This window comes from Bicyclus anynana, chromosome Z (genome assembly GCF_947172395.1).
Source record: "Bicyclus anynana chromosome Z, ilBicAnyn1.1, whole genome shotgun sequence".
Taxonomy (NCBI): Eukaryota; Metazoa; Arthropoda; class Insecta; order Lepidoptera; family Nymphalidae; genus Bicyclus; species Bicyclus anynana.
This window is the reverse complement of record NC_069110.1, coordinates 6,069,671-6,082,356: the sequence shown is the minus strand read 5'-3', so window position 1 is coordinate 6,082,356 and position 12,686 is coordinate 6,069,671. Positions and strand designations below refer to the sequence as shown.

Below are 12,686 nucleotides of genomic sequence, written 5' to 3'. Positions count from 1 at the left end.
AACTTCTTCTCGGAAAAATCCATGTTTCCGCGGAATTTGTGAAAAACTAAATTACACGCGGACGAAGTGGCGGGCATCCGGTAGTATTTAATATAATGATACAAAACACATTTTACCGGGTTGTAGGCAAGGTTTATTAAATCAAATTCTTACAAGGCAACTGGAAGCGTAGCCACTTGTAGGTACTTGGTTATGTCATTGTTGTAAGCGCTGCCGACCATGAAAAGGCCGATTTGAGATATGAAAATTTTAAACAAATCATAGCATTGAACCGGGGACAATAGTAAATGTTCAAAGTTACTCAGTTAATTTGATTTCAATAATTATATTCAGGGCAATGTTTGACAAATCAACAATAGCAAAGTAGTTAACTAATAATATACCTATACTTAAAACTGAAGAGCGACAGTAAGTAATTTTAAATTATTATAGTTTTTTTTTTTATGTATTACAGGCTTACGCTTAACCACAATCAAGCCTGATGGAAATCAATGATGAGGTTAAGAGAAGCGGGCTTGCCTAGAAGATGCCTATTCAACTTTACGAGTTATATAAAATATGTTGTATAAAAAAAAATCATACCGAAATGAAGATTCACCTTACGAAATTTCCAATACCCACTTGCTTAACCTTTAGACGAATATCGAAACTGTAAAACAGTATGCAAAGTTGACATTTAGTATTATCACATAAGAACAGGTTTTATCGGGTTTAGATCTTCAAAGGTTGGTGGCGTGTTTTGTCGAAAACACCAAGAAAACATCAATTGTACTTCGTGGGAGTGAAATCTTGGTACCGGGTAAGGAGTTGGTCAAGGGCTACACAAGTTTCCCACACTTTACACATTATCTTTTTTTAATAGGTGATAATATTACTATAATGGTTGAAAAATTACCGACACCGCGGAAGGCGACGGAAACGAAACTTAAATGATCTTAAACGTTTTTCTGTTGGCGGATATTAATTAGCCTTCATCGAAGTATTTTGTAATCATAGGCTTTTAGGGAACAAATCTATAAATATGATTTCCTGATTACTATTAGTAATTTCAGATTTAACAGTAATTTAGGGAAATATACGGTTTATTTTTTCCCGTAGGAATTTTCGGTTAAAATACAGCCTATATGTTACTCCTTATAACTATTTAAAAGTGAAAACCCCTACAGAATCAAGTTGTTTCAGAGTTTAACCAGAATAATTAGATACACGAAAATTATAATCAACATAAAATAATAAAAGTCGAAACGTCAGGTAATAATATTATTAGATAATGGTGATAATAATTAATCGAAAACTTAAAACTAAAGTAAACACCTTAGTCCGAGAAGAGTTCACAACAATCTCATATATACACTTGTGGAAAATTGTCATAAAATTAACCTTCTAGTAATATTACATTGAAGAATCTTTGTGAGAAGTGTTATATTTACGACTTCCCTTCTCTTTATTAAATACGTCATTAAAATTGTTTTAAAATGAATACAATCTAGCAGGCGGACATTCCAATTTCCAAGTCATCTTAATCGAATGTTAGCATGAAATACATATTCGCATTAATTATAAAGTCACTTTAAATGTAAATTACTGTTAATACAAAATGAAGATAATAATTATTTCGTTTTTTAAAATATATAGATAGGCATCCAGTCGCTATCCGGGTTTCCTTATTAAGGACATGAAGTTTGACTATAAAAAGCCGTCGTATATCTTCTTTGAGCTTTTTATTACTGGAAGAAATAATTGTAATTGTATAAAATAACTTAAACATCGATATAGAATAATTCTTGCTGCCGCAGAACCACTTATAGTAGGTATTTATATTATTTCAAATTGAAAACTCTATAGTTCAGCGATAAAGAGGCCGGTCTCACGCGGAAAGGTCAAGGGATTGTTTTTTTTTTAAATAATTGGCACTACTAGAAAACCATTAACAAAATATTAAACAAATACACAAAGTCAAAATCGTAATACAAAGCAATTCCAAAGAAAAATTACACTTTCTAAGAATCTGTATTACAACCTAGCCGACTCCCGCGGTTTCACCTGTTGTTCCCGTTCCCGTGAGAATATGGGAATAAACAATATAGGTAGATATATACGGGGATAAAAGTCTATGACGTTCACAAATAACATGGCTTTCTAATCCATAGATTACAATATCCCAAACTTAGCTCTAACAATACGTGCGCCGTAGCATGGTGCGGGTGACAGTTCGTTTCACTCTTGAAAGTTGAACGCCATACAGGCGACTGTCACCCGCACCGTGCTACAGTGCACGAACTGTAATAATATTATTTATTTATTTATTAGTATAGATAAAATTAAAATGTATTAGTTGTCCCAGCACTATTAATATGAATTCGTTTAAACAAATATTTTTGCACAAAAAAAAACAATTTACATACACTAAACAGCAAAAGGAAGATGATATTCACATTGGCGGGAAGGAAGCGGGAAGACTATAGAAGAGAAGAAAACACCAGGATTGTCATTGCACAGAATGGTCTAATGACCTGTAAACTTAATATATACTGCCTAGTACGTATTTAGTCGTGCAACACAACACATCAATCATAAAGTGTTGCTCACAATGACAATACCGGCCATTACGTGACGTAAAATCACATTTAGTGACCATTGTGAATATCAAATTCCCGAGGTAACCTACATTCTGATATCATTTATACCTGAAACGCTAAAACACTTCGATAGCGCGATGCAGAACTGAAAAAGTGATTTTAAAGGTACTAACGGACTTTTAATCTAATAATATGCTATGATTTTTAATAAAAATAAGTTATATTAAAAATCTTAGTACATTCAATTTATTTGTTTTTCATAAATCCTATAAATATCATTGAATTTTGATGTTAATTATATTGCAGCGTTATAAGCGCCATCTAGTATTGCATGTGAAATGTAAATCAATAAAAGTTTAAATCAATGTTGGTTTAGACTTCAGAATGTATATGTCTAATTTTATATTGTAAATAATTTTATTGTGATTTAAATAATAAAAAATTTAACAACCAAACATTTACCAATCGTGGTATTCGAACCCATGGATGTAGAAAACAAAATTCAAATCAATGCAGCCTGTTTGTGTTACAAGAAATAGTAATCTACCCTCCAAAACCATTTTACGAACTATTGATTTCGTGCCGTCCGTAATGCGGTTACAAAATATAATTTTCGTTTTATTTATTTTTTACTCCTTTAAAGAAAATATGCGTAGGTATTATTAAGTTGTTGAATTCACGTAAGAAATTAAATATCACGTGTCTAAACGGTGAAGGCAAACATCGTGAGGAAACCTGCATACCAGAGAATTTTCTTAATTCTCTGCGTGTGTGAAGTCTGCCAATCCGCATTGGGCCAGCCTGGTGGACTTTTGACCTAACCCCTCGCATCCTGAGAGGAGACTCGAGCTCAGCAGTGAGCCGAATATGGGTTGATAATGATGATGATGATGATTAAGCTGTTGTGTTTTTTAACACTGTTTGTTGGTTTATTTTAAGTGAATTATTATTGATTTATTAAATAATAATATTTTTCTTTTATAACCCTTGAATAAATTCAAGCAATTAAAAGGTAAGCTACCTACGAAGATAGCAGTATTGGATTAGCACTTAGCACTTATCCATCATGCAAATAAGAATTTTCGAGTCATCGGACCCATGCATCAGTTTACACGACATTTCAAACGTTTCTTTGTGGTTTCAGCCAAACGCAAGCCGCGCAAATCTATTCTAATATTTTCAAGCTGAAGAGTTTATTTGTTTGTTTGATTGAACGCGCTAATCTCAGGAACTACTAGTCCGATTTGAAAAATGATTTCAGTGTTAGATAGATATATCGAGGAAGACTATAGGCTATATATTATCCCCATATACCTACTGGAACGGGAACCACGCGGGTGATACCGCTCGGCGTCAGCTAGTACTATAATACAAGAGACTATACTATAATGCCATAGTCATATTTACCTCATTTTAAGAAGGCTAAAAGATTGTCTCATTTATACCAAAAAAATTATTTTATTATTGAACGGTTGATGATCTGGGCCTGTAAATATGTGGCATGTCGATTCTCTTTCTACAAATGCTAACGCTTTGAAAACTAACGAAATGTACGGGAATTACATTCACTAACGACAGATCACGTGATCAACTTGTGGATCGGATCTGTTATCCTATACATTTCGTTACGTTTTCGAAGCGTTAGCGTTTGTAGAAAGAGAAGCGACATGCCACATGGCTATAGGCCCTGGACCTTTGAAAATGCTACAATTTCCAAAGCTCTACAGTCGAAACTAACTTACCTTAGGTAAGGGCATATACTAACTATAAGCTTGATACAATGAGGTATGTTTTACATATGAGGATATTACATGCTCTTGGTTTACAAAGTCATACAACAGTTTTAAAAAGCTCTCCACCTCGTATCATCTTCAGAATAACCAGTTTGAATATTTGTTGAGTTGCCGATTTCACTTGCAATGTTTAGTTGCACTGTACGAGTAGGTACGGAGGTCGACGTCCTCGCTGAATCCGTGATTTAACATATAGCAGTGTCGTTACGTTCAAGTTTTATATAAATGTAAATGAGCATAATGTGCTAGCATAATTTGTTAGCCATTTTTAGGGATTCGGGTTACGAATCCCTAAAAAAAGGAATAAAAAGGGAACCCTTATCTCATCATCATCTTATCATCAATACATAACTTACTATTATTTTTAACCGACCTAAAAGAAGGAGGTTCTACGTTCGGCTGTATCTATGTTATTTTTTGTTTATTTATTTATGTCCATCGAAATTTTATATATAACTAGCTGACGCCGCGCGGTTTCACCCGCATGGTTCCCGTTCCCGTAAGAATATAGGGATAATATATAGCCTATAGCCTTTCTCGATAAATGGGCTATCTAACACTGAAAGAATTTTACAAATCGGACCAGTACTTCCTGAGATTAGCGGGTTCAATCAAACAAACACACTCTTCAGCTTTATAATATTAGATATTTCATGAAGTATAATATTTAATGAACAGGTTCCTTACTATATTGTTACGTGTAATATTTAAACCAACATCATTACGTAGTTTCAAGTCATCATCGGAACACACAGTTATTACTATTACTATGATTTCACTCTCGATTTCACGCATTTAGAGATACCAGTTCGTTTTCTACCTAGCTGTAATATTGCCTGTAACGTTTCACTGTAACTGTACATATTTTAATTTTAATATGTATTTAAAAGCGAAAGGTCATTCATCACGAAATCTCAAAAACCACTTGAAGTACAAAGATAAAAATTGGCAGGGAGGTAGTTTATAGATAGTAGAGGTCCGCTAATAACGGATTTTGGGAGTGGACCGGATTAAGTAGGTCTAAGGGCGGACGAAGTCGATGGAGTCCGCTAGTATACAAAATGTACGGAACACTAGCTACAGTGTATGCGCTAAGGCAATGTTGGGCGCACACTGGATATTAGATCTTACTTCACCTTTTAATAGATTTTTTCATACTAATATTATAAAGAGGAAAGATTTGATTGTTTGTTTGTATGTTTGAATAAGCTCTGGAACTACTGAACCTATTTGATAAATCTTTCACTGTTGGGAAGTTACACTATCCACGAGTGCGATATACTATATGTTATCCCCTTATTCCTACGGGAAAGGGAACCACGCGAGTGAAATATCTAATATAAAGTGACAGTCGAGGTGCCCGAAAGTGGCTAATTGTCTTAATTTAATTTAGTCCCGTTGTAAACAACGACAGTTATTTAAACAAATAATTCAATAAATATTGTCTACAGTGTCGAGTTTTGTGTCCAAGAATCGTAAAAACTATATATACCTAAATATATAATGTAAGTAAACACGAAATAGTGTATGTGTGTGCTCAGTGGAGTAGCTAAATTCGGACCACTCTTTGCGGAGATTATGTAGCCATTTATCATATCTAATAGTATAAAATCATTGCTCACATAAATTTCTATGCAATCTTATTTTAGAATTTAAACTATCGTGTGTGTTATTCATATTAATTGATTACGAAACACGGCTAAAACACGTGATAACACGTGAGTTTGGATCGTGCCGCGTTGCAAGAACCAGCTCATGACTAAGGGCCCCGTATGGGTTCGGCATACTCCGACAAAATATCACGTGTGCCATCGTTCAAAGCATTCAATACTGGAAGCGGATGTCACTTGCCACTTGAAAATAATTATGACTGCGTGCCACTTTAATCACACAAGAAAATTAAGAAACTGAATATAAAATTTGTTTGAATTATACGTTTACAAGTTTGTTTTTAAAACGATTGAGTGAACACAAAATGGGTTCAACGTAACGGTTACGATAATTATCTTCAACCACGACAAGTAGGCAATAAAAACTGCACTCCATTGTTAACATTCTTAAAACTGGGAATGGAAATGAGGCAATCTTTACAACATATCTGACTTATTCGTCACAGAAGTGTCGATTTTTATTAAAAAAAAAAACTCACGCGAACTGCATGTCAATTCACTAACTTTGACGTGTGTTCGTGTATCAACCCATATTCGGCTCACTGCTGCGCTCGAGTCTCCTCTCAGAATGAGAGGGTTTAGGCCACCACGCTGGCCCAATGTGGCAGACTTCACACAAACAGAGAATTGAGAAAATTTACTGGTATACAGATATCCTCACGATGTCTTCCTTCACCGTTTGAGAGTATCTTAAAATTCTCACAACTGAAAAGTTGGAGGTGCAAGCCCCGGACCGGATTCAAACCCACACCCTCCGGAATCGGAGGCAGAGGTCATATCCACTGGGCTATCACGACTCTCGTATTGACGTATGTTAGCTACATATTATAATAACATTAGGCTAGCGCGTCTAACTATAATTCAATTTGTAAATTTCGTATATGTCCAGTAACATACGTCAAAGTTAGTGAATTGACCTGCTGACCTAACTGCCTCGTTGGTACAATGGTTAGCTTTGGCACAGAATAAAGAAAAGGCTTTGGCTTTGATCACGAGGGCCTGGGTTCGAATCATGGTTTGTACTGTGACTGGGTTTTTCTTTCTTTAAACATTATTATTGTATAGTAAATAGTAATTGTGATAACTAAACTCGACAATTCATAAATGTAATAGTTGTTAGATTTGTCGATAATTGACCTAGTTATATAAAATATCGTTGTCTAAGCAGTTTTCGCTGTAATTAACCTGTACTAGTATTTTAAAGTAGCAATATTTTATTGTTTGTTTGAGTTTTTGTAGATAAAACTACTTGACCGATTTTAATTATTATTCATCAATAGAAAGCTACATTATCAGCTAAATAACAGAGGCTTTATTTTATCCCTATACTCCCACGGAAATGGGAACTACGCGGGCGTCTGTTAGTCTGATACTAATATTATAAAAAGTTGAAGTTTGTGGTATTGTAGAGGACTAATTTTTGAATACACTGCATCTATTTTGAAAATTTTTTAGCACTAATAAGCCACGTTATTTGTGAGTGTCCTAGGCTATATTTTATCCTCGTATTCTCACGGGACCGGAATCTACGCGGTGAAACCTCGAGGCGTTGGCTAGTAGGAAATAATTGTAGACTGGCCCATTGTATTTGTATGAGACTAGTTTTAATTAATTATTTAATTTTAATTAGTAACATTAAAGCTACAGATAAGCTACATACAATCCTACTAATATTATAAACGCGAAAGTTTGTATGAATGTTTGTTACTCTTTAACACCGCAACTACTGAACCGATTTGACTGAAATTTGGAATGGAAATAGATCTTACTCTGGATTAACACATAGGCTTTTCATCCCGGAAAAATCCAGGGTTCCCGAGGAATTTGTGAAAAATTAAAATTCACGCGGACGATGTCGCGGGCGTCCGCTAGTAGGTATGTATTTCTATAAACTCGCCAAACTTTAAGACCATCAAATTTATGTAAAAGCGTAACAAATTCACATCCGAATTTAAAATATTAGTAGAAAATAAGAATTCCAAATATGGATAAAATTATAAACAAGTGGAATGGAAAAAGTGGAAGTAAAAGTTGTTGTTTAGGCTTACATTCTTCACACAAAGGCACAGTTTAGTAAACATTTTATGACATAAAGATGCTGAACGACGTTCTGAGCCAACTCTTATGTAAGCCTAACATCCGGATAGATTAAAAGGTACGCGAATCCGGGTCTCTCTGAGTCATATTTTTAGAGGTTCGTACATAAATATAAAAACGGGAACATTTATATGATCACTTTGTTGTCCGTCTATGTGTCAGTCAGTTTGTCTGGCAAAACCTCGCTCCCCGGCCTACGCTGAAAATCTTTTCAGTTGTGTAAATTAAATATCAAGTGTCTCAAACGGGGAAGGAAAAACATCGTGAGCAAACCTGCATTCTCTGATATTCAGGTATATTCGTGATGGACTATTGGTATAGCCTCTCTCATTCTGAGAGGAGACTCAAGCTCAGCAGTGAGTGGAATATGGGTTGATAATGATGAAGTACGGAACACTCGGTGGGCGAGTCTGACTCGTACTTGTCCAATTTTTTATGTTTTTGTCGACAAACGTGATAAAATCGCTTAAGGTTGTATGCACTTGTAAGGAACTCGTTTCTCCCAATGACACCTCTTTGTCCGCTGTGTGAATGTCCAAATGGCGAAATTAGGAAATAACGAATAGTCTTTCTTTGTGTATTGTGTAACAATACCGTAATTATATTATATTTATAATATAATTATTATGGAAGTACATTATTATCATACTACATTTAAAATATAATTAACTTAAAGTTAATTACTTTATTTATATTAATTAGCTGACCATACAAACGTTGTTCTGCCATATAAATTTATTTTTTTATTATTTTCAATAATCGTGTTTAAAAAATTACTAATAAATTACAAATAAGTAAATGAAATAGTAATAAAAATGATAGGTAGGAGGTTGAAATATTTCATGATCTTGTCATAGTCATAGTATTCAAAAAAGTTCAATAAAATCGGTCAAGCCGTTTCGGAAGAGTGCTACCACTAACACTCCGACACGAGATTTTTATATCTTCAAATAATTTAAACTGTAGGGCTCGCATTGGATTTTTTGTAAGATTGTCTTAAACAAAACCAATAACTTATGGTTGCCGGCACGTAGTATATTGAAAACATTTTATACAATATGTAAAACAAGTCGTTCTACGGCGTATGCCCGTGTAAATATGACAGTATCATTAACCTTAAGGGCAAACTTATCCTAAATATATATATCGTAGGTACTCCTCATATTAGCAAAAAACTGCTAGGGCGTATCCAATTAATGACTAATTATATTTTGTTAAAGCAGGCGTTCTATTTACGCATCGCATTAAATTGATTTTTAATTTCGCCGTAGATTCATACGATCCGTACGGATACGGACTTTCTATACAAAGAACACTACGATCCGCACGATGCGATGCGATGCTGATCTGTGGACGCCTACCATTACGATGAAAGAATAGGGATGGGCATGCACTTAAAAGTGCACATGTCAGTTATATTCCTGACATGTATGGCCGATAACATCTGATTGGAAAGACGTCATCATCCTTTCAATTCCGGACCGCGTCCAACTAAAATATTAATTCCATGAACCATTATGGTTCATGGTTGGGCGGGTATTAACTTCCTGCATCATCTATTCACGTGGCCAAGCCGTGGAGTGCACTGGCGACAGTAAATGTAGATATTGTAAATCTGTATCGTGAGACAAGGTCTGGTCTCTCATAGCTTGCGATCCGAGGTCACCGGTGAACGTGCGGGGGCAAATATGTGAGCGTGGCCAATTGCCGGGCTTGTTTGTCTCTTACAGTTGTCCTACGTGCGAAACAGATAGATGCATGGAGACAGTAGTTTCCTAAGAAATTGCATTTGATTTTAACAAATCTACAACATAAGTACTAATTAGCTGTTTACAATTTTGAAATCATTAACGCGGGTTAACCTTACAAAAATACTGCCAACATACTTGTATATTGCATACATACAATGATTTGCAAAGCAGACTAAGAAGTGACTATACATGGTGCTCGGCAGTATTCCCCATAACTCTAGGGTTTATTTAAAGAAAATTAATTAGTATTTCCCATAACTCTACGGTTTCTTTAAAGAAAATTAATTGTAAATGTCTAAGAAACATGACTTAAAAACCTTTTAAGTCATGTAGTTTTTTATTTCTACTCCGAAAATATTCATTTTCGGAGTAGAAATAATATATAATTATATATTAATAATAGGTAATTATTTATTCCGAAAATAGATCTTAAATTGTGTTCTTTATATATACGATATAAGGACCTAGTCAAACTTATTCATTGATAAATATCATGAAACAGCTTACTAGTGATGTGCGAAGTGCCAGTTGCAATATCTCGTCAATATCGACAGTCTTACCACTACGACTACGTATTTTAAAATGCAAGGCTAGATAAAGGCGTGTGTTACATGGATAGTCGGAATTATTTTAATTCATTGGTATGAAAACATATTACTCCCGAGCACCCTGTATATGTTTTACTAATCATGTGGTTTTGCTTTGCATTGGTGGGTTAAAACTCCATATTTCTTCTCCTAGGCCTAGCCCTATAGTGGGCCGTTAAAATAGGCTGATAATGATAAATTATCTGGATATAATATATCTTTACTAGCGGACGCCCGCAACTTCGTTCGCGTAAAATCTTTTTTTTGTAGTCCGTGGATTATTTCGGAAAAAATTAGCCTATGTTCTGCTCCAAGGTGCACTTTATCTCTGTACAAAATTTCGTTCAAATCGGTTCATCGGTTTTAGCCCTAGAAACGTAAAAGGTAACAGACAGACTTGCTTTCGCATTTATAATGTTAGTATAGATTTGACAGATGGACTTTAGATAAAATTTAATGTGATTGGCTAACATTAATGTACTATATTGAGTAAATCTTTAAGAAAAATAATTTTATAGCACACAATATACAAATTTTTTTTTTTTTTTTTATGTAGTATAGGCTTACGCTTGACCACAATCAAGCCTGATGGAAAGCAATGATGAGGTCTAAGATGAAGCGCGCTTGCCTAGAAGATGCCTATTCACTCTTGCCTTGAAGGTGCACAAATTATACGTGTCAGGAAACACAGACGCCGGAAATAATGAAACTATAAAAATAAATAATAAAACTAAAAGTTGATACATAATATAAACATTTTTTAAACTTATATTTTGACTTAAAGATTTGAAAAACACTTTAATTTTCTAATTTCATTTAGTCTCATAGTAAACAATGAAAGTTATTTAAGCAGATAATACATAAATTTTGTCTACAATATCGAGTTGTGTGTTCAGGAAGTGTAAACTATATGTACATGAACATGTAATGTAAGTAAACACACAAAAATTGTAAGATGTGTAGCTAAATTCGAATCACTTTTTGCGGTGATTCTGTAGGCACGTAACATGTTTAGTATTATAAAATATTGTACTGCCCTACATAAAATAATAAGATTTTTTGTTTGTTCGCTCTTGACTGTCACGTTTGAAGTCTCATTAATAAAAGTGATGGAGTGACTATAAATCAGCGGGTGCGGTCTTATTCGTCACGCCTTACGGTATTGTGGGTCATCAACCCCAGGCCTAATTATATTTTTGTCACGTTGCAATTAACACGTCAACGCCCGTGATTCGAGGCCTAATAGATACAGCCTATGATAGCCAGACCGTAGATACTAACATAGTCCAATAATTATTTTATACTATAGATATGTAAGGTGCCTACAAAATCGTCGTAAAAAATGATCCGCATTTAGCGACTCCACTGAGCGCACAAATGCGCAATTTTGTGTTTACACACAACTTTACATTGTAGATAATAATTAGACATTACGTGATTTAAATAACTTTCGGTGTTTAATAAGCGACTAAATGAAATTAGGATAATTATGCACATTTGTCCGCCTCAGTTTTGAAGCGCTAGTGCCCTATCTCTAGTATAAAATATCGTCAATAGTTCAACGGTAAAGAAGCCGGACTTATCACCGGGAAGCGGTGGTTCGATTCCCACCCGCTGCACATTTTTTTCACAAAATGAGTTTCACGTTTCCAAAAACTCTAAAGAGTGTAAAATTAATTCTTCTACATTACACTTCGTGCGCTGTAGCATGGTGCAGGTGACAGTTCGATTCACTCTTGAATATTTAATATTAGACTATATACCGAAATCATATTTACTTTAAAAAAGACTATTTTACTTTACGAAAAAAACTTTATTTTTCATTAATATTTTCCTATTTTACTTATAATTTTGAAGGTAACCATTAATAAAATAAATAAATTAACACTTTTATTATAGGAAAAACAAAATAGTTTTAATTAATTATAAAAATTCTTGCAAAATTCGAACAAAAAAACTCCTTGAAACACAGTCGAGATAAAGATGAGACCTTGACACATTGATTTCCAAATACTAAAACACTCGTAATCCATAAATATTAGTCGTTTCGAGAACTCGTTTGCATATTACGAGTGAATTATGCATAATTTCTTTACATTACTAATAAAGAGCTCGATCACACATACAATTATTTTCAAAAAACATTAAAAATTACTTTATTTGTGATTTAATAAATTAATAGTATACATTTTTCTTTTTAAATATTTTA

The 12,686-nt window shown here is 34.2% G+C and overlaps 1 protein-coding gene across 3 annotated transcripts in view; it reads right to left on the bottom strand.

The window, feature by feature from the left end:
* LOC112048334 (uncharacterized) overlaps positions 1–12,686 on the bottom strand; it is a 48,458-nt gene that overhangs the window by 18,928 nt on the left and 16,844 nt on the right. The gene's annotated exons all lie outside the window — the stretch shown is intronic.